At 38.5% G+C, this 22,586-nt stretch overlaps 1 protein-coding gene across 10 annotated transcripts in view; it reads left to right on the forward strand.

The window, feature by feature from the left end:
• The window catches only part of FOXP1 (forkhead box P1), a 613,321-nt gene that overhangs the window by 271,685 nt on the left and 319,050 nt on the right, over nt 1-22,586 (forward strand). For 8 of the 10 annotated variants that reach the window (XM_077128707.1, XM_077128708.1, XM_077128723.1 and 5 more), the window contains one exon: nt 13,363-13,423. The exons of 1 other annotated variant lie outside the window; for it this stretch is intronic. The gene's annotated coding sequence lies outside the window, so the exon portion shown is untranslated. Of the gene's footprint in view, nt 1-6,920; nt 7,277-13,362; nt 13,424-22,586 lie in introns of those variants that run through there. One more of the 10 variants, XM_077128709.1, reaches the window with a different exon arrangement.

A 22,586-nucleotide genomic window follows, 5' to 3' on the forward strand; every position in this document is an offset into this window, starting at 1 on the left:
AGGCGTAAGCAGTGTTGGATTTGCTTAAGTTATATTATCCCTGATCATAATAACAGCAGCTATCATTTCTTTAGTACTCACTGCGTGCCCAGTATATTCTAAGCCCTTTTTCATGTTAATGCATTTATTCCTCACAACTACATTATGCACTATAATTAAGCCCATTTTATGGATGAGCACACTGAGGGGAAGATAATTTAAGTAACTCGCCAGAGTTTGCAAGCAGCAGAGATAAAATTTGAACTCAGGTACTTGAATCTAAGCTTGTAAGATCTAAACTGTGCTGTGCTAAACTATACTATAAATACTGTTTTGTGTAATACTTAGTTTTAATGAGACAGCCCAAAGCAGCATTGAGAAATAAAGATATTTGTTCTGTATACCCTCAGCCTTGCCTATTTTTTCCTCCTAACATTCAAAACCTTTTCTGTTTTCTTTCTGTGGTTTCTATATAAACGTCTATTTCCAGCTAGGCAATATGCATCAATCATTTGCATCCTATTGTCTATTATCTTCCCTCTATTATCTTAAAATTTAATTCTGACTGAAATTATGGGAAGGCATTTTTCCGTTTTTTTGGAAATGACAAGATTAAGGGAGGAGAAGAGTATTTTAGGGGTGGGTTTTCCTGGGTCTTCCTTGTGCACCTATTACCAGGTAAACAGCTCTTTCCATAAGGAACTTGAAGCCCACATTTTCCAAGTTGCAAGCAGTGCTTGTTTTAGAAGCTTATACTTAGCTTAAAAGAATTATCCCCCATTCCTTCTCTATGTGCCAAAGAAGAGGGTGAGTTTAAGCAAAAGCTTCATCTAGTACACTTTTGGGCTTGTCAAAATCATCTGTCCATTTCAACCATTCTTGTTTAAGGAATATTAATTTGCTATAATGGGGAATCAACATTATATGGGAACAGTTGTACCATCCTTCTACGAAGTATCCCTCCTTCCTGACAAAGGGAATCTTTGTTGTCATAAGGACTAAAAGTTCTCTGTCATCATTATTAAAATGGCATCCTGTGAGTAATGAAAACCTTTCTAGCTAAGGAACCAAGAGCTTGATTCTAAATTATGCTGGAGTTTTACCAGGAGCTAGAGAGGTGGTGAGCTGCTGAAGAGCCTAAAGCTGGGTCAGAGTTTAATGTAGGTAGTAGGGAACTGAATCTACAAATGTCAGGGAATTCAGAAAGAAAGGCATGGGATAGAAAATGGGAGAAAAGGTGCCAGGAAAAGTTGCCTCATCGTTTGGCAATTTTTCTGGCAGCCAAAAGGTAAGTTTCTACTTTCGGATCACTTGCTAGCACTGTAGGCATAAAGCTGCCAAATTTTTGCAGTTTAAGGTCTAATAAAGTTGAGATGTGAGTAATAGTGGGAGATTGTTACTTTCAGGGAAGGATTGTTGGAAGTGTTTCCAGTTATACTGAGAAAGGTGGGTTGGTTTGTTCTTGAGTGTTTTCCTTCCTGGGTTAACTTGTCCACAATAAAATTTAGCTCTGGAGCAATTCAGGGTTTCTCTGTGTTGTCCTGGAGTAGTAGCTGTTGTATTGGTGTCTTAAGGCTGTGGTTACAAAGGACCACAAACTAGATGCTTAAAACAGCCGAAAGTTATTGTATCACAATTCTGGAGCCGTGAAATCTGAAATCAAAGTATTGATAGGGCTATGCCCCAACTAAAACGTGGAGGGGAGAATCCTTCCTTAGGTCTTCCTAGCTTCTCGCTTCTGGTGGTTTGCTAGCATTCCTTGGCTTGCAGCTGCAGCACTTCAGTCTCTGCCTCTGTAGTTACATGGTGTACACCCCTGTGGCTATATGCCTCTGTGTCCAAATTTCCATCTTTATAAGGACGACACCAATCATATTGAGTTAAGGCTTGCAGTATTCCAGTTTGGCCTCATCTTAACTAATCACAGTTTCAGATATCCTATTACCAAATAGGATTATCCTATTCATGGGACCAAAAGTTAGGACTTAAATGTGTCTTTTTGTGGACCACAATTCAGCCTATAACGGCCATTGTACACGTTATAGTGGAAATGGAGAAGCTTGAATAAGACCCAGGAATGCTTTTGTTCAACTCAGATGCTGGTTGGTATTCTTTGTTCATTCTTTAAATATTTACTGAGCACTTAGCATGTGTAGCTCCCGTTTTGTGCTGCAATTCTGCATGCAGAGCACGTGCCCTGCCTTCATGGTGCGCATAGTCTCATATTTGGTCCCAAACTGAAGTGCATACAGTCAAGATGAACCCATTTGGTCTTATCTTATTACCTAAACTTGCCCAGAAAAACCTAACAGCATCATATCCGGCTGCAGACCGGAGCTGCCCAGAGCCAGATGTGGCCACTGGGAGAATATCTCTGACAGCTTGTCATCTGGCTCCAGCTGTGCTAGCCCAGACCTGGTAGGCAGCCATGTGTTCTGTCTGCCAACTGGTGGCCAGACACTAGTGCAGGTTTAAACAATTAGCAGAATCCCTCATCCGGTGGCTGGACTCGCTGTGTGTGTCCTACGAATGACTGCTGCTCTCCAGACGGGGAGCCTCTGTGGTCCGGGGCAGAAACACCCAGAAGGGAAAAAAGTCAGTCCCTCGAAAAACCAGGCAAGGCTTCCGTATCCCAGGACACAGAGAGGGATGCCGAGGAGGTGGGAATCCAGTGTTAGTGAGAAAACAGAAGTAAACGAGACGTGGCCCAGGCCGTGCAAATCTTGATTCTGAATAGAGAACACCTACCTTCCAGCGTGCCCCTGCAAAAAAAGCAGAGTAGTTTGCTTTTGGCAATATCCTTTTCCCCAGTTATTTTTTTTAATTGTTGCCTATTTGTGAGAGGCATTTATGACGACCTTTATTGATGTTCTAAAATTTTTGTCTCAATTCCCACCTTTTTGAAGTAATTGGATGTTAAAAGATGTTCTGTGGCTTTCAGGTATATATATATTCTCTCTGCCTGCCAAAACAAACATAAATAAATTTCTTCAGCCTACCTTCGCATGAAATATTATTTTATAAACTGTGGAGTTTCTGGTTTAACTTATCAGGCAGGTCCTGCTATCATACAAAAAAAAAAGATTTTGATGTCCACTGCCCAGCACAGCTCTCAACTATGTAGTTGCCCGATAAATGTTTATAGAATGAGTTGAATGAAATTCCAGCTAGCAAGCTGACTTTCAAGGGTCATGATTAAAATTTAGTGCAGTTATTTTAAGTAATAAACGAGGGAAACAACACACAATTTAGTGCCCCCCCACCCCCAAATGGTAAAGGTTTTAATTGCAATAATTGTAAGATTTCTCTTTTCAAATGCCCACATCTGAAGTCTGGTTATACCAGAAAACAAGATGGCAGAGATTAAAACTTGAAAGGGGTCTTCTTTTGAGACCGAGCAGATATGTCCATGTGAGAACATCTTTACCGTAGTGAGGTTCTGGCTTTTTCACAGAAGTCCCCTTCTGAATAAGGAACCACAACAATGAAAAGAAAAAACAAATAATCAGCAAAGTGGAGACAAATGTAAAGATACTACTTAATGTGTAAAAATGAGCTTTTGCATTCTCACTACATTGTGTAAATTTGTTGCGCAGGAAACATAAGTGAAGCCATTTGGTTTTGTGGCATTGGTGTGGGCTGGCTAAGGGGGTGGGGGACACACTGAGGCACTGATATAGTATGAGGAGAGCCAGATGGTTGCATTACACATCTTTTGTGTTCTTGTTTGCTTCTTAAAGCAGTTGCAGAATTTTGCCCTTGGCGATATTTTCTTCGTGCTTATGCGTTCTGCTATGAATTTACTTTTGTCAGAGTACTGGGGAAGAAAAGCCCTGTTCTCTATATTTTTTTCCTTACGTTATAAACTTGTGAAGTCAACAGTGTGTTCATAAAAATATTTTTTAAATGTTAAGTATGTTAGTAAATAGCGGGAGGATCAGCTTTTCTTTTTTCTTAGCAGTGATTTCAACCACATTTTTATGTCAATTCAGAGAAAAAAAATTGTCAAAATTACAAATATGGAATTGATGATGGAGGGATGGATAGATAAATAAAACTGAGCATTGTTATTCCAATAGTGATGAGGCTTATCTGACCAGAGAGATTTAACTTTTTCTATTACTTATAGCAGGTCCTGAGGTTTTGGTTTACCTGTTGTGTTTTATCAGCAGGTCTGACTTGGTGGTATTTAAGTTGAGTGAGAGCGGAGTAGGACAGGCTGTTTTTCTTTTTGCCTGGGTGTTAAGTTGGCATTTATTATAACCGCTTATCACACCACATCGACATTTTTTATTTATTTCACACTAAAAGCAAAGTTTATTTTGAAATCAGCAGTGGCAAGGGATATTTAAGGTGTTCTTACTATGTACATAGAAGGAATGCTAGTTTATCATGGAATTACTTTTAATAAGTAATTGTTTTAGGGCTATTTTTCCCCCATCATGATGGAATGCATCAGAATAATTTAATGTCCTTTTCACAGCCCCAGTTTATCTTTTTTCCTTTGCCCAAACAGGAGAGGAGTACAAATGTAGGATCCTTGGGCGATGGTTTATTTTCCTGTGTGCTTAGATTTCCAGTTTTAGTTGGAACCTGCAGTCCTTGATGAGAAAACAGGAAACTTACAGTCCTAACCTCACTGAAATCTCTGCCTGGTTTAGTCACAAGTCTGAGGTGACTCCTTCCAATAATGAAGCCATTGTACGCATCGTATCTGATCAGTTCTTGAAATGTTTTAGTAAGTCTATCTTACAACATTATAAGAAGATAATCAGCAGCCTTAGAAGGTCCCCATCTGGACTGTAGAGTTCTTTTACTGAAAGATGTTTTGCCTTTTTGAGATAGCTCTCGCGTTTCATCATCTGTTCCGCCGAGATGAAGTGCATATGAAAAGTCAGTGACTCTAAATCCATCTGTTGTTATTATTTTCCACTGATAATTGGCTTGAACAATGAAATGTCTGTGTCTGCAGCCTTTGAAACTGTACACCCTGTTTATTTTCTGGAGGTCTCACTGCAACTACCCCCCCCACTTCTTCCCCTTTCATTTTCTCTAGAGCTTACAGCGAGTGGTGCTTGTGTGGGGATGACATCTTTGACTCTGTGCATCAGTATGTGTCACTCAGCATCTAAAGCTTGCATACGGATTTTTATCACAATCCCATGTCTTTGCCATGTGCTCACGTATCCAGCACTCTTTCAGCAAGGAGCTTTAGCTGGGCCACAATGCATGGATCCCTTACCTGGAATGTCGTCTTCATTTCAGTGTCCTCATTAAAATATTAATTTAGAGACCAGCATCTAATACCTATGGAATTAGATACTACCTATAATTGTATATAATACATTCGGTTGCATCCAGGTTTGCAGATGCAGAGCATTAATATTGGATTCCACTAACAGCACTTCCATTAGCTTGCTCAACCAGTATGAGATATAGATGAGCTGGGAAGCATAACTACCCGCCAGAACTGCCAAAACAGTCATTAGAGGCTCCATTGGGATGGACAAAGGCTTTTTCACAGTGATATACTGATTAAATTTTGTTCTATGGTTTATTTGTATCAAGGTTAGATCACTATTGTCGATGGAAGCCGATTATCAGACACCTTATTTGGGAGGTCATTTCAAGGCAAAATGGTGAACAAAATAGGCGGCAATAGTTTTTTTCTGGGAACCCCTTTTGTAGAATCTGTGTTTTATTCTTTGGGACTTGGGAATCATTTTATTTTGTTTCTCTTTTCACTGTGGTATGCCATAATATATGTTCAAGATGAGAGTTTTGGTTTGTGGGTGAAATTTTCAAGAACTTTTCAGTGATGATCTGTTATTTTGGTGGCAGAATGCAATGGTCAGAAAACAGCCTTGCGTTAAAAAAGTAAAACATGTTTTTTAAATAAAAGCTGCCTTATTTTCCCCAGCTGGGATAATTGTGATGCGTTTCCTCTGAGGCTATGATGGATCTGCAATCTCCCCATTTTATTCCAAATAATAGTACAGACACATCTTACAGAGTAGTCGTGCAGGATTTGCCCCCCAAAGTACTGGGTGGCAGTAGAAAGTTAGACGAACATAATCATATTTACGTTTCGATTGAAATCATTTAATACTGCAAAAAGTTTATTAAAAAATAATTAAGTTACTAAGACTAACACGTAGTTGGAGCATGCAGTAAGAGGTCAATGGGAGTTGACTCCATAAGCTGTGAAAAGGCAGTTGTGAATTCCTAGCAGCAATGTGTTTTTCTTCTTGCTTAAAATCCTGGGTTCTAAGGACAAATTAGGTTGAAGTACAGCTTATTTTCTGCCGAAATGGAGAAAATTGTTGACTGTAATTATGTTATTTAATTGAAATTATAAGTGGCTGAGGCCACTCAGTTAAAAGCATCCTTTCTAGTATATGGGTAGTGCTTTGAAATGAGTGGTCATGGATTGGTGACATTTGCAGACATTTGGGGTATATGTTTGGAAACTCAAGTTATTTGCTTTAAATGATTAGTGAACTAAAGAGTGTAGTTAAGTAGAATTTTGGGTGTCTGTTCTCCTTAATCAGTTATGCATGGGTGTATAGTGTGTGTGTACATATGGATGCATGTGTGTATATATTTTGTGTACATGTATTATATCTTTCTGTAGGTACAGACACACAAGAATCAGTTTACAATGTGCAAAGCTGAGGAACAAAAGGTGTTTCTCTGACCTTAAATTGTGACCAAACAGTGTGATTGTTTAAAGCTCTCATTGAACATTAGAGATTTAAAAGCAACGCAAGGTAAAAAACTCCACTGATGTTTTCGTATGCCGAGTTCTTTTTTTGGAGTAGCTGGAGCTGTAACAATAGCACTACATCCCTCTCCCCTCTGTGCAACCGCCCCCCCATGTGTGAGTTCTTAATTACTAATGAATGCAATTCATTTTAATTGTTATTATAGCAACATAACATTTAACTGTCTCCTGTTTAGTCTGTGTCCCCTGGAATAGGCGGTGTCTCCTGTCAGAGCGAGGACAGGTAGAAGGCACAGCGGGCGTCTGATTGAGCCAGTTATTCATTTGCTGAGTGTTTGTGTTTATGCAAAGGGGCCTCTTCCTGCATATTTAATCTAGAGTAAGGCTGTGGCTTTTGTTGTGTTTAGCCCACATACCTTCAGTCCTCCCTCACACTGCCGCCAGCTTGGGAGCCCTGAGAGCCCAGAGCCTTCCCAGTGCCTGTAGTTTGCCCCTTAACAAACTCTCAACTTTCTTCCATGGTGTGAAAATTGCCTCTCCAGCCCCAAAGCTTTGCCTCCTCACCATGACCGGGTAAGTGTGTGCGAAGTCAAGGCTGATACTTTTGTTTCATTTTACAAATGTTTAGAAGGTACTTTGCTTCCCTTCTGGGCGCTTCCTGAAAGCTTGCTGCTTCCCGGGCCATTTTCAGTTGCGGGCTGTGTAGAAATAGACAAGTACAGGTGCCCCTTAGGAAACGTGGCTTCATTCTGAACTGGCTAAGAGATCTTCCTGGCTCGGGGTGGGGGGAGGGTAGGAAAAAAAACGAGAAAGAAGGAGCGGACAGCTTTATTATTCTTTGTCCCAACAAATCCTGTTTTGTAACTATCCTGCAGATAATGCTGCCATTGTTTGCTAAAAGCCTTCTAACAGTGTGTTAGACGGAACTGTAAGAAAGCAGTGCAACTCTGCTGCTGCATTGTCTGTGCCCGGGCCAGAGTCCTCTCCGAAGGTCTGTGTCAGAATAGGAAGGGTTTTCTTCTGTGGAAATCGAATCGTCTCTTCATTGATATTAATAGCACACTAGAGATGTTGGCCATGATGCTCAGAGAGGCGGCCGGGAGGGAAGGAAATCTGATCTTGCTGGGGGTGGGGGGAATGACAGCGTGTTGGCCCCTCGGTGGAAGAGACTTCCCATCAGGGTAATGGCACCCTGGCTTAGCTGTTTGCTCTAGGAATTTTAATCTTGAGCTGTTTGTTTTACTATCTGGGGGTCTTGCTGTTTTTTGTTCCTGTACTTCAGTCTTCAGAAAGCACCATATTCAGGGTCTAAACCAGTCTTTAAAAAAGAAAAGTGAATTAAAAAAAAAAAAGACTCAGGGAAATGGATGCAGTGTGCCTTTGGACCATTCTGGAGTGTGATGGCAGAATTCTGTTTTCTGTTTGAGGGAAGGGTGATATAATTACCAAAAGAAAAAAAAAGTTGCCACAGTTAAGAAGAGTGAGCCATCCAAGGAAGCGATGCCCTATGTAAAGATTTTTCAGGAACTGGAAATTGGGTCCAGGGTCTAAAAAAGGAGTTTTCACAACCAGTTAACTGTTGCCTCTGTTTGAGTAACTCTTTTCAACAGAAGAGTGTGCTGTTCCCCCGCAGGTTGGAAACGGAGCATTTAAATAAAATTCCTTCAACCTGATTAAAATATGTAGGGACTTGGGTCTTCTTGGGTACAAATCAGTCTAGAGACTTAGAAGCATTTATTAACAGTGAGGCTGCTGAAGGTTTTTAATAATAAAATTACAAATACCTTATCTAATGTAAGTATATGACTTTTATACTCCGTTTTTAAGGGGAAAAATACTTTTTTTATGTGGAAAAGTAACTCCGTCAGAGCACCTTCTGTGATTAGCGCTATTGTATTCTTAAATTTTGATTGATAGAGATAATAGTTTTCACTTAAAAATACAGACAGGTACTTTAACTTTCCATGACAATAGCTATTTGCATTTCTTTTATCTTTTTGTTTAACATTTGTGGGGGTTGGGATGGATTTGATTATTAACTCTTATTGCACACTAAAGGTAAATCTAAAACAAAGGCTTTGTTAGAGCTTCAAAAGGAAAACAGCAAATATTGTTTTAAGGTTTCAACATTTAAAGGCTGTTAAAGGATACCTATAAAATATTTTTACATGACCATGACCAGGGTTTTACTTCTCTGTAAGGTAAGAGAGAGTCGTTTTTCCAAATGAGATGGGCAGACGTGCAGTTACTGGGGGCGTCCAGCCTGAAGTAATTTCACATCAAGCCTCACGCTGGTGGTGGTGCCTGGGCCACATGGCTTATTTTATTACAGTATTTAAATTTTTGGTGACTTCTTGGACCCTAAGGTTAGGCACTCTGATTTGGTGAGAGTCCTAGAGGGTGAAGAGAAAGGAAGTAAAGTGTTACTTGCAGGAAGGGAACTTGGGAATGATAGAGCCAAAGCAAAGCAAGTAGCTTTATGTGATAGAAGTAAAAGGAATGTAGCTTTTATAAATCAGCAAGCCTGGGTTGTGCCCAAGTCTCCTCTGGTCATAGAGGACTGAACTATACATGTTTCCTTTTTTTCTTCTTTGCTTCCCTCTTTCTTTCCTTTTTCCCCCTTTCCTTCCCCTCCCACCCCCCGCCTTGGTTCCCCGGGCTTTTTTTTTTTTTTTTTTAAGATTTTTTAATTGTGGAAACATGCAACATAATGTGTTATGTTGCAATGGTGTACTTCCTTCACTCCTCTTTCTCTTCTTCTTCATTCCCTCCTTTTTTTATTTTTTGGTAAACCCTACTCAACATTCGAAGTTACTGGGGCATAGGAAAAAAAAAAAAAAAGAACAGTGAAGTTGATTTCAGCATAGATTTTCTTCTTTTGAGTGCAGGACGTGAAGTGACCTTGAACTATGATGTTTCAGCTTGTCACGTATGTATGTTGTCCTTCTGTTCTTCTAAGAAATCACTGAAAAAGCTGACATAGAGCCCACATGAGTTAAGATTCACTATTTAAAGAGGAGGCAGTCTCTTGGAAATTAGCCCATTTGGGCCTTCTGTTTTCTCAAATGAAAAATATGTCAGTTCGGTTGGAGGATGTGGGGGTACGTGAAGTTTGTTCCTGGATTTCCCGAGAAGGTGTCTTCGTGCTGGGTGGAGCAACTAAGCCTAAGCCTCCCCCTTCACCGCGGGCCGGGCCGTGGACTTGGCTTGCTCATGTCTGCACCCCAGCGAGATCGTAGGTTCTGGGCCAGAATCTGCCGACTGAAGCTTGATACGATGCATATGGGCCATCATTCTTCAGAGTCACAGTCACTTTTGTATGATTGTATAAAATGAAACATCTTGCTGGAATCCTCATGCAAATCACATCATTTAAGCTGCCATGAAAGAAAAAGGGGAAAATCATTTTAACAGGAAAAAGAGAGTATATATTATTCATTTTCAGCCTTGTTAAATGAGATCACACTTCCACATTTACCTGTATCTCATTTCCAAGTAGGATACACCAAGTAGGACCATATATGTCATAAATCACACAGGTTACATTAGGGACAAAACCTGTCCACAGAAAGTGTAGCATTGAAGCATTCTAATAAGGGCGAAATACCTAATCGCAGTGGGGAGTTTGGGGAGGTAGAGGAAGCGGAAGCGACATTAAACTTCCTACCTTAGGTGACAGTGAAGTTTGTCATCTTGTTGAAGGTCATTGTGGCCAACAGGCAGCTACAGGGAAGTGATGCTATTGCAATCAGCAGTGAAAAGACCACAGAACAATTCATATGTTCACAAGATCTTAATTTGACTATAGAATGGCAAAAATGGGAGATGAGTAATTTTTATTTATCATATCCTTGGCTCACTTTTTAAACCAAAAACCAATAGGAAACTTTAAAAAGAACGAGAGAAAAAGAAGAAAAAAATGCAATTCATATGGTAATTGCATTTTTTAAAGGAAAACAAGTGGGCAGGAGAGGAACATATTTCCTTTATGTCTCTCTCTCTCTCTCTCTCTTTTTTTTAAACTTAAAAGCTTTGCATGATCATTTAATTTTATTTGGGTGTTTGTTCTGCAAGTAAGCGTGCAGGTGAATAGTTGAAATGGAAATGTTTAATATAATTGAGATATAAACACAGTTTTTTTCTAAAAATAGCAGATATCATTTTGGACATGTGAGTTTTATGCTTTGAAAAAAAATGAAATACAGATTTTTCTCCCAGTGTTGATTTCTGATTTTTCTAAGCTAATAATGATGTAGAGTCAAGCCCCAGTATTACTCCCTGATTTTCCTGTCTCTCTTATTGACACATTTCATTTAATTTAGCATGATGGCAAACAGCTTTTGAACTATTAATCTTTTTTCAGCAAAGCTAGAAAAGTATCTTTTAGATTACTTTGCTAAAGATAGTACTTTTGCTAAAAACTAAAATCAACAGAGGTAAACTGATGAGTGGTCAAAGTGAATAGGGATTAAAATTTATGGAACTTAGAAATGGAGGAAAATAGGGTTTATACTTTCCGCCTGTGTTTCATATGTAAGTAAAAGTTAAAACGTAGCCAATTTTGTATTGCTTTAGTCACCATATGTTGGAGAGTCAGTTGTATAACTGTATTATTTTTCAGGTAAAAATTACACTTCTCAAATCTTTGAGGGTGAAACAGCTAATATTTTTGCCCTGTGTTCAGTTCCATACTGTACTGGGTAGATGAGCAGTGAAATGGGCCAGGTACTCACCAGAAAATGCTTTTCAGGTTTGCGTTCAGGGCTTGGGATAACGTTATTCAAGGTAGGCATTTTCAGCAGTTTTTAAGAAATTAAATTTTAATAAAGTCCAGTTGTTTGCCAGGTCTTATGTGATAGCAAATCTCATCTGCATTGCAAAGTTTGATACTAAAGGTCTATCTGCGAAACATGCAAAAATAGACACAGCTCAATAGACAAACATGAAAATTAGTTTAGAATGCATGCATTGAAGAACATCTCAAGTAAAAAGGATCGAGAAAAAGGACATTCTTGCTTTGAATTTAGGAAGGTCTGCCCTGGTTCTCTTACTTTACGTTTGCGATTTGATGAGCAGCGGAGGGGAAATTTCTGGTGTAAGCGGTACTGCTGCGCCTCATGACTAGTGAGCCCTTGTCTGTGTGGTGGAGGCTGCTCTGCAGACCCCACTGTGCTTTCAGTCCTGGAGCACAGACCATCGTTTCTGTGTTTTCCTTTCTTATTACTGTTTCCCTGTGAAGAGTTCTCACCACTGGAGAAACCAATCCGGGGACGCAACACACCTCAGCAGTAACACATACGATTTTCATTTTCAATTTGAATTGTTTTGTGTAAAAACAAAAACGTTTTGGGGCAAGTTGCAGAATAGTAATTTTAAGTCCCAGAACAAGGGTTTTCCCCCACCCAAATGGTGAACATTTATGGTGAAAACCTCCAATTTCCTCTTACAGTAAACATGAACATTATGATTTCACTCAGAGCCCACATTTTTTCCCCCCAGTCTTAATGGCAAAAATTTGCATACACTTGCTTGTGGAAATGTCATAAATTGGCCTTGGATCAACATTCAACTCCAGTACACACCAAAGTACCACTTTCAAATTTTTAGTCCTAGTGAAATAAGATTTAAGTATTCTGAGTGATATTTTTCTTTCCACATTCAGAGCAGACAGCCGAGGGATAAGTAGGGATATATATTCGGTATAAAATTAAGACTACTTCATTAAGTATTATTCTGAAGAGTGAGCAAAAGGATATTAACATTTAGTAAAATGATGATAAAATTTCACCATCTTTAAAAAAAAATGATGAGCATTTGGTCAATTGATATGGAAAGAATCATATACCGTGTTAGTTTCTTGATCTAAATAAACCAATGTTTCTCTTTTCACTTGTGCCATATGTTGATCCCAGTTATATGGGCAGAAAGAGGCAGCTTGTGATGTTTCTTAAAGGATTACACACTGTTTTACATAAGAGAGTGTGCAGATGCAGGAATGGATATGGGATGAAAACATACTCTGTGCTTTCTTTGTATTTTAGGAAGCTTAATTTCAATGATTTCATCTGACTTAAACCATTTTTATTTAACTTAGTAGATCTGGTACATATATGTTAAGAGTAAAACATTCTATGAACAGCATGTGAATTAATCTCCCAAGCTGAAAAATGTGGCTCTTGATTCATTTTGAAAGGTCCAGGGTGGCCTTTCAAGAGAGCATCTTGTCTTCAAGAACTAACTCTCTTCCAAAGGGAGGAAAAAATAAGCCTCCACTTTAATGAAATGAGAGCTGTTGTGAATATTAACCAAACAGAAACACGTTTGAGTAGCAGTCAGATTTCCAAAAACAAAGACCTGTGAGTCACATATTATTCCGCATGAAAATAAATTGATAGATGACAAGAAGAGAAAAAGTTTATATGCAAAACTTGAAATGTTTCAACTTTGCTTTTTTCCAAGCAAGTTGACCTTGTCTTGAAGAGTTCGGTGGGGTATAGGCCAGATAAGTGAAGGTCTTGGGACTTGTTTTTATTACTCTGCAAATCATTTGCCATTAAATATAATCCAGTTCCTTTGTTGTTTTGCTTGTATCTATCCCAGACAGAGGTGGTTGCTACTTCTCTTGACATTCAGATTTTGATGTTTTCTTTTGTTTCCAGGGTAAGAAGTGACCTTTTGAGGTGACTATAACTGAAGATTGCTTTACAGAAGCCAAAAAAGGTAAATGCAGATATGGTTAGTGTAATTAAATCTAGCACTGTGTCGCCTTGTAGGCATTTTATTTCAGTTGTTTTTCCTCCATATTTGTAAAATATTCCTGTATTTATTCTTGTGTATTTATGTAGTTTATGTTATTTTTGGAGGTCTTAAAAGAAAAGATTGCCCTTAAGCAATGGTCTACATATCCACACTTTCCCCCCAAATGTGATCAAACTTTCCCCCTCTTTGTCAAAGCTTTGAATTTTCTTTGTGTGGGGGGAGCGGGTAGTGGGAAGGGGCTGCTGACTTGGTAGGTTGTTTATAGTTAGAAAGGAATATTCACATCACAAAAGTGGTGATTCATAAAATCACCTTGCTGCAAACGAGACTGATGCATGGCAGTGTCCTGTGCTGAAGTGGTATCATCCAAGCAAGTTCATCTGGCCACTTCATAATCACTTCTTTCAGAAATGAATAGTCAGGCGCCACAGGAACACGCCATGTGGAGGCGCTGCTGAGCCGGGTGGGGCCCACCTGTGATGGCACTGCTAGGCTGCCTTGTGCTCTTGACCTTGCTTGAAAATCAGCAAAGCGATTCTCTCTTTGGTCTTCTGCTAGGAAGGATGTCGGGCTCTTAGCCCTCCAGTGCTCTGGCCCTCTCGCTGTTGCTGGTGTCTGGCTCCCTCCTCCCAGGGCCAGGCACCGCTCAGAATGGTGACTTTTGGGGTGGGCTCTCGGTCAGGCTCGCCTAGGGATCTACTGGGACTCCGCTCCTGAGACACGTTCTGTACAGAATCAGAAGTAGAGAATGAAGCTATAAAAGAAAGGGAGAGACAGAAAAAAGGCTGCAGTAGTACAAGTAGAAAACAGGATGCAAGAATGAGGAATGAATCTTCGTTTGAGGAGCATCTGGAAAAATAGAATCTGTCAGAAATAATAAATAGACCAGGGACCTCTAAAGTAAATTCACAAATCAAAATTAAAGTAATGGTACAAAATCACCTCCTGTGAAATAATTGGTTTGGCTTTCTGTGTTCCTCTTTAACCAAAACATAACTTCCTTTTACCATTTACCATGAATCTTTTAAAAATGCCATTGACGATATGGAGTTTAATTTTAAGTACCTCAGATAATGCGTTTTTAACATGTTTGTTAGGTTTTTATGTTTTTTGTTTCTGCAGAATTCCTAATTTGAGTTGGTAAGAATTAGTTTCGCAAAGTCAGGTAATCTCACAAGTGAAATTAGTTGATTATAAACGGTTACATTTTGTGGTTTATCTATACAAATAAACTCACCTAATTTAAGGTGAAAAAAAAGAAAATCAGCAAGTATTTGATTTTAAAATTAGAAGTTTTCAGAGAGACTAATATGGCTGATGAATTAAAGGTAAACTTAATTTTCTTAAATTCACTTTTTGGGAAACACAAACGCACTCTGGTTAAATACTTACGGATGCTTCATATTTACTCGATTCCCAGGGTACTGTGGTGACACCACTGGTGACCTCGTGTAAATTAATCCTGCGTGTCGTTTTAACAACTGACGTGTTTCTCCAGTAATATGGTGGCTTCGTTTTATTTTTGGATTTTGGCTTTTTAGTAGCTCCATTTGGTTTAGTAGATTTGTATCTGTTTAAAAACAGATTACTCGCTGGCATGGTTGAACAAAGACTTGACTTTACACAGATCAGAGTTTGTGTATTTGTAAGGTATAGTCTTCCTACTCTTTAGTTGAACAAGTTCTTTTTGTGGAGCTTGTATAATGTGAAGAGTCTTAGGTCAGTTTTGTTTTTAATCCTGCCTAGGGTTTTGTGTTCTAGAATGTATTACAGAGATATGGATTTATAGGTATATTCTGGCCCATTTGGTTGGCCCCCAAAGATCAGACTTGCCTCATTTCATCATCTTTGCTATTTAACAAATTAGATGCAGGAAGCACCTATTGAAAGTCCTACAAGGGGATTATCCCTTTCCCATGTCCCAGCATGGAAGGGGTTGATCCTTACCACTCATTGATGTTATCATGTCACGGGTGACTTCTGACTTTTGGCAAAACACTTCCCTTTGCTTAGACTGTGTTTTGCAGTCGTAAAAGCAAAGAGATGTGCACGGGCGGTTCGGTGGCAGAATGCTTGCTCGCCAAGTGGGAAACCCGAGTTCAATTCCCAGCCCATGTACCAACCGCGCCCCCCCCCCCCCCCCAAAAGCAATGAAGGAATTGGTCTGTATCAAGGGTCAGCAGACTTTTCCCCTGAAGGACATATAGTAAATATTTTCGGCTTGTGGGCCCTGCGCACTGTAGCACAGTCACCCACCTGGGCTGTAGCTTGCCCATCCCTGGCCCCTGTGATCCCTCAGTGCTGTCTCCATCCAAGATGTTGGACATTCAAAGCAGAGCCATGTGTTTGCTCATCTTAAGCTATTAACAGAGGTTTAAGGTGAAGCTAAAAGTATGAATAAACAATGCTGGGCAGGTGGTTGAAAGATTACTATTTTAGTTTGAAAGTTGCATTATCCCTACAACTCCAAACAACGGCTTCCCCGGTAGGTTTTCACTGTTTTCTTTGAAATCACCTGTAAGCACAAATTATTTGTCTTTTAACTTCCTGTCTTTATGTTGTCCACACTTATGACTGAAAATGGATGTGTTTTAAATTCTGCAATGTTATTTTTCCCAATTCATTGATGTTGTTCAGAGTAATCATAGTTCAAGGGTAGATTAGGGAAGAAAGCTTCCTGGATTATTTGGGGGCAGGGGGGAGGTATTCAGTCAGTGGCCTCCCTTGATGGTTGCTCTAATTCTACCCGGTTCCATAATTGTGTAGGTCCACCAAGAGGTACGCTCCCTGAAGGCAGATGCCACTTTGTTCTTGTAATTTTCTACTTCCTGTGTGTGTGGTAAGTGTTTCTGGGGTTGTCAGCTGGGCACAGTTCTCTTCTTTACATTGGGCACTGATTAATAATTGTCATGTCTACCCCTCATGTCCTCACGAATCATCTCACCTGGGCATTTTCTCTGCTGTTGTGGTCACTGATAAAGACAGGGGCATATGGAGGCACACTGCCTAGGTTTGAATTTCTGCTTTGCCTTCTGCTAGCCACGGTTTCCACATTTGTACCTGCCTACCTTGTTTCTGGGCATTCAGAGAATCCTAATGAGTTGCTCCATGTAAAGTACTGAGTGTAGTTCCTTGAAGGTAGTGGCTGGTCAGTTATATTGTTGTCCTGCGACTAATGATGTGGTTGTTGTTAGGATCTGGCTGGCTGGGGTGATGCTGTTTAGAGCCATCATGTCAAAAGTTGACCTGACGAGGTAGTCCACATTAAAAAAAAAATGTTTTCTTTATGATCAGTGTTAAGAACGTGGTCTATTATATTATGCAATATCCTGCAAATAAAAAATGTCTGGGTCGTAGAAGTAGTTTTTCCTCCTGATGCCACTTTTCATGTCTCAAAGAAAATGAGTAATGAATTTATATAATTTTCCTTTTTGACTTGACTGCTAGGAAGCTCAAATTTTTGCTCAGTTTCTATGTCATTTTTCCATCTTTACCTTTCTGTTGTTTCTGTTTTTGTTTTGTTTTGTTTTTTACATGGTTTTCATTTTTCTTACCCCCAAGGAACATTTTATTACTTCAATTCCTTCTGTTTTCCCTCTCATTTCAAGTTCTTTTTGGAAATAAGTTAGAGTGTGTAGGCTCAAAGAAATAATAAATCTTTTGAATTTTCACCTTTAAACAAGCTTAGAAATCTTTTAAAAATGGATTTTTATATATCTTGACATCTTATATATAAAGGGAAAAAAAGATCTGTTAGATTTATAAAATAAAATATGAGGTATGAGATGGGTAGAGTAGTTAGAGTTTCTTCCCAATGATTAACCCTTAAACGAAGAGAAGCTCTTGCTAGCCAGTGGCAGTCAAAAATACCAACCTTATATACTTATATACTATACGAAAAATGTAGATTTCAGATGTCAGGAGTGTCTCAGTAAATACCATGACCCAAATTTGAAATCTGGGAATCATCTGCAGTCAGTGTAGATGCAGATAAATATGCCTGCAAAGGTACTATGGAAACAACTGGTTGTGTGCAGAAAAATTGCCAGACAAATTCAGAAAACCAGATGAAGGCATTTTTCAAATTTAGGTCTAAAGAATCATAAATGACAGACATCATATTTGGTAGTGATATAACACTTTCTTCCAGGTTGATTGAAGTACTTTGTAAAATGGGTCCAGTTGACAGCATTCCCGAGAGGTCGCTCTCAATTACTATTATCTTTTCTTTATAGACTTGGAAAATGGGCCCCCAGATGTTAAGTAACTTACCTAAGGTCATTTAAGGGAGCTAAAAGGAGAACTTTCTCTGGTCAAAACTATATTGATGTCATTCTATTGTGGCTGCCTTGGCTTGGTGATATAATGAAATTGGTCTGTGTAGCATTTTCACCCTCCTTCCCCACCCCATTGTTAATTCACTGACATTTTTGTTTAAAGATCAAATCCAATTTTTGGAATCAATCACCTTGTATTTAATCCTGAATGGCATTGGAAGTGAATAATCATCAACAAGCCCACATTTAAGTGTTTATTTTTTAAGTATTAGGCAACTACGAACTTCACATTGTATGGGGTGGTTCAGTTTTGCTTTTTTATAATCAACTTATTTGTGAAACTGTTAAAAATCATCTAAAGGTATAATCATTGCAGTTTTCCTCTCATCCCCATGCCCTATTTGAGCTACTTTATGTTTGATGAAGGAATTATATTGCCTCCTTATAGATTCTGTTCGTTTTATATTAAATATTACAAATTAGTTTTTTTATAACTAAATTGATAAGAAGTTTATTTTCAACACACAAAAGATAATTGACAAAATTAGTAATATCCAAGCAGATTAAAATAGCTAGCATATATCTTAAATATACAAATTAGTTTTTGGTTAAAAATAAAGCAGACTGTTCAGCCATTTGAAATCTATTTATTGGATCTCTTGAAAATTATATTTATATGATTTAAGTATTCACTAAATGACAACAACTGCTCTGAGCCAACCCCATTCAAAATGACCTCTCTATAGCATTCAGCATTTGAATTATGCAACTATTAATTCATTAAGTTGTTATGAAAGTGAGGCCATAGACAGACTGAAAGAGAGTGTATTTACTGAGCTACCAGATGACCACATTGGCTGAAATGACTAATTAGTGCTTCAGTTCTGTAAAGCATTTCAGTCCTCCCTGTTCCCCCAAACACATATGCCTGTGTTTTAACAGTTAGAGTAAAGACTAAGCTGATGTAACAAAGAGACCCCAGTATATGATGGGTTGACTAAAATAGCAGTTTACTGTCTAGCCTGCTAGGCAGTTTCCTTCCGCCCTGTGTTGTCATTCCTTGGGACTTTGTCTTTTTCTGCGTAGTTGAAATCAGGTTGCTGCCACAACAGGGCAAGGTATTTTCTTTTAAGCAATAACTTAAAAATTGTACACGTCCCATCCTTTGATGTTTAATTGGTAAGATGATGGTCATATGACCACACCAAGCTGCAGAGGCTGCTGGGAAATTTCTCTACCTGGGTGGCCAGGAGCCCAGGACAATTGGAGAATGGCTTTAATAAGACAGTTAGAACAGAGCTACTTAATTGGTTACATTCAGTAATTTCATTCATTCATATATACATAACATATATAACAATGTATGTATACACATGCTTACATTCATTCCTTCTGCTGATACTTAGTGATCATTCTGTGTGAGGGCCTAGGATCACACCACTAGATACGTAAAGTGTGGCCTTTGTCCCACAGAGTTTGTATGCTAGAGCCAAAGGCAGACCTCATGAGTGATGGTGATGATGAATAAGGAAGGACAAGTTTTGGTGGTTTTTGGAAACGTACTCTATAGTAGAAAGATCTGATTTAGTGTGTGTGTGTTTTGGTTGGGGTGGGGTGTCAGGAGGTAGACATTTTAGTGTTATATGGAATCTATATGGCTGTTCTTGGACCTTCCTTGCCAGTGCTTTTGTGAATGTTATCGGGTATGTTACTTTTCTTAATAGCTTTCATGAGAAATAATTCATGCACAATAGAATTCACTAATTTACAGTGTGTGGCTCAGTGGTTTTTTAGTTTATCCACAGAGTTTGCAACCATCATCACAATTTAATTCTAAAACATTTTCATCATCCCCCAAAGATATCCTAGTCCCTCTTAGCAGGCACTTTCCTTTCTCTACTTACCCAGACCCTGGCCACCGCTAGTCTCTTTTTTGTTTCTAGATTTGCCTGTTCCATTTCATATAATGGAATCATGTAATATGTAGTCTTTTGTGACTATCCTCTTTTTCTTAACGTAATGTTTTCGAGGTTCATCCAGAACACTTTTCATTTTTAAGCTGTCTTTCAACTTCAGAGGGTGTGAGTTCTTACTCCTAAATCCACAAAATGGTGGCCTGGGATGTTTTTACAAGTAATAGAACTGGGGGAAAAATTAGTGTTTTTCATGGTGTTCATATTTCCATAAGTACTGACTTGGCACCTCAACAGTTAAACTTCAGAATTTAAATGTTTGCATTTTAAGTTAGCTGTTTTTAAACATTGTTAACCATAATGCTAAACTAAGTTACTCTGTAAACAAGAGCTGTCTCTCTTGAATTTTAGTTGCAAAGAAAAAAAATTTTAAATATTGATATCCAGAGAAATATGCTCAATAGAGTTCGTTTTCAAGCAGAAGTCACTTGTTGAAATGTACATGAAGGCATATTTAGTAGTAAAGACAATATTTGCAGCAATTATCAAGTGGCCATATTTTGCTTAGTGAACAATCAGAATACAAATCTAAATAACAAAATGGTTTTATTCATCTTTTAGAAATTATGCTTTTGCTGTTCCATCTTTCAAAGGCACAAATATCCCAACTGCCCTCCTTGACATTTTAGGGGGAAGGCCTCAGTTAGTTGACAACTTAGCAGCTTAGCAGAGATGCAAAGAAGGGCAATATTTCCTACAATTAAAAAACCTCAGAAAGAAATTTGAAGCTTAACTGTATAAAAATTAAACTGTATATATGGTGACCCATCTATATATCATAATATTTGCATACTTCGTCTGTGTGTCTAAAAATGTCCGGGAAATTAAAGGATCAAATACTAGACTGACAATAGGCCCCTTCTCTCTGCATCTATTTTGCAAGTTAATGGTTGCAGAACAACTTCTGCCCAGAGTTTGGTTTGGATTGGAAGCTTGTTGTGTCATTTAAACCCTGTTATTTTTGTTTAAGATTATTGATGAGTTTGATTTCATAAATGCCAAGTGAAGATTAATTATTTAAATTTGTTCTTTGTACTTCCTTGGACTTTGCATGAAAGGGGTGGGTGGGTGGGGGAAACAAAATACCTGAACTCTTTCTGCTCTGTTCAAATGCATTCTTTTTGAAGTGTTAAAAACACACAGATTTTCCCTTTGAATTTTGTATATTAACGTATATGATACTATATAATTAAAAGTAATTAGATGTTTTGTTAATTATCTGACGGTGTGATGAGTTACTGAAAATTGCCTTTCAATTAAAAAATAACATCATTGGAAGATGTTAGAAGAGTAATTTTACATCATCCTCTGATTATTTGAGTCCATGGATTGGCCTGTTGCTTTAAGTTCTCACCAGTCTGTCCAGGTTCTCTTTGATCTACGAGTTTGTCTGTTTCATTTTCAAGGAGTCCTGAACAGTCATTGGAGGCCAGGGAAAGTGTTCGAAAGTCCATTTGTTAAAGATTACATACTTTAAGGTTTATTTAGACCAATTGTATCCAAACTGTGCATTTGAAACCCATTCATGGTTTGTGGGTTCTGTCTGCCCAAGGATTTTTTTTTTTAATGGAATGAGGATAAAATAGAGTAGAATAGCAATTTTCAAGAATATACTATATCTCGTAAGGATTTCGTGTGTGATTGTATACCTTTTTTAAAAAATATGAATGCTGTCTTTGCAATATAAAGTATTTTTCATGTAGATTATGTTTATTCATTCAGCGTCTCTTTATTGAATGCCTGCTGTGTGCTTGACCTGCATTGTCCAGAATGGAAGCTACTGTTCACATATGACCATTGGGTACTTGAAATGTGGTTAGTCAGAATTTAGATATGCTGTAAGTGTAAAATCCCCAAAGGATTTCACACTTCATATAGGAAAAAAATGTCAACTATCTGAATAATTTTTCAGTATCGATTGCATGTTAGTATGATAATATTTGGGGATATGTTGGGTTAAATAAAATAAATTATTCAAACTAATTTCATCTGTTTCTTTTTGCTTTTTAAATGTGGTTACAATTACATATGTGGCATGCAATGTTTCTGTTGGGGAGGTTACTCTCTGCTCATGTCTCTTGTATCTAGTGGTAGGCAGACAGTTAGTGAAGCATAATAAATAAATAAGTAGTGGTAGGTGCTATGGAGGAAATAAAGGAGGATAAGGGGGATGGATTTTAGGGCCTGCCCTTTAGAAATAAGGCTATCAGGGTCGGTCTCACTGTGAACTAGATGGCATTTGAGCAGAAATGTGTTGTGTTCAAAATAGAGCAAGGTGACCAGTATGGCTAAAACAGAGTTATCAAGGAGAAGAGTAGTAAGAGACCAAGATCAAGAAATAACAGGGATGTTCTAGAATTGATTGTGGTGTTGAATGCACAACTATGTCATGATATTGTGAGCCATTGATTGTATACTTTGGGTGAATTGTTTTGGCGTATGAATATATCTCAATAAAATTGCATAAAAAAATAAATGAAAAAAGATAGAACGGGAACCAGACTGAGTAGGGCAGTGAGGCTCATTGTACTCAATGAAATGGGGAACCAGTGATGGCTTTTGAGGTGAGGCAAGAGCTGTGCTTTACAAGGATCACTCTGGAAGCTGCTTTGAAGATAGACTGTCAGTGGGCAAAGGAATGGATAGAGAAACTTGTAAGGAGGCCATTGTAATGATCTCAGTGAGCTCACAGGATCATGGAAGACTGCAGGATCTTTCTGCTGAGTGATGAGGTACTAGCAAAAGGATCTACTGATGGAGTCTTTTCGGTAGAAAGAGAGGAGTCAAACAGAAGCCTAAGTTTTTTTTTTTCTAAGAAATTGCTGGAAGGATGGAGCTGCCATAACTGGAATGGGAAAGCCTGTGGGTGCAGTA

Source organism: Tamandua tetradactyla, chromosome 15 (assembly GCF_023851605.1).
Source record: "Tamandua tetradactyla isolate mTamTet1 chromosome 15, mTamTet1.pri, whole genome shotgun sequence".
In the NCBI taxonomy this organism is placed as follows: Eukaryota; Metazoa; Chordata; class Mammalia; order Pilosa; family Myrmecophagidae; genus Tamandua; species Tamandua tetradactyla.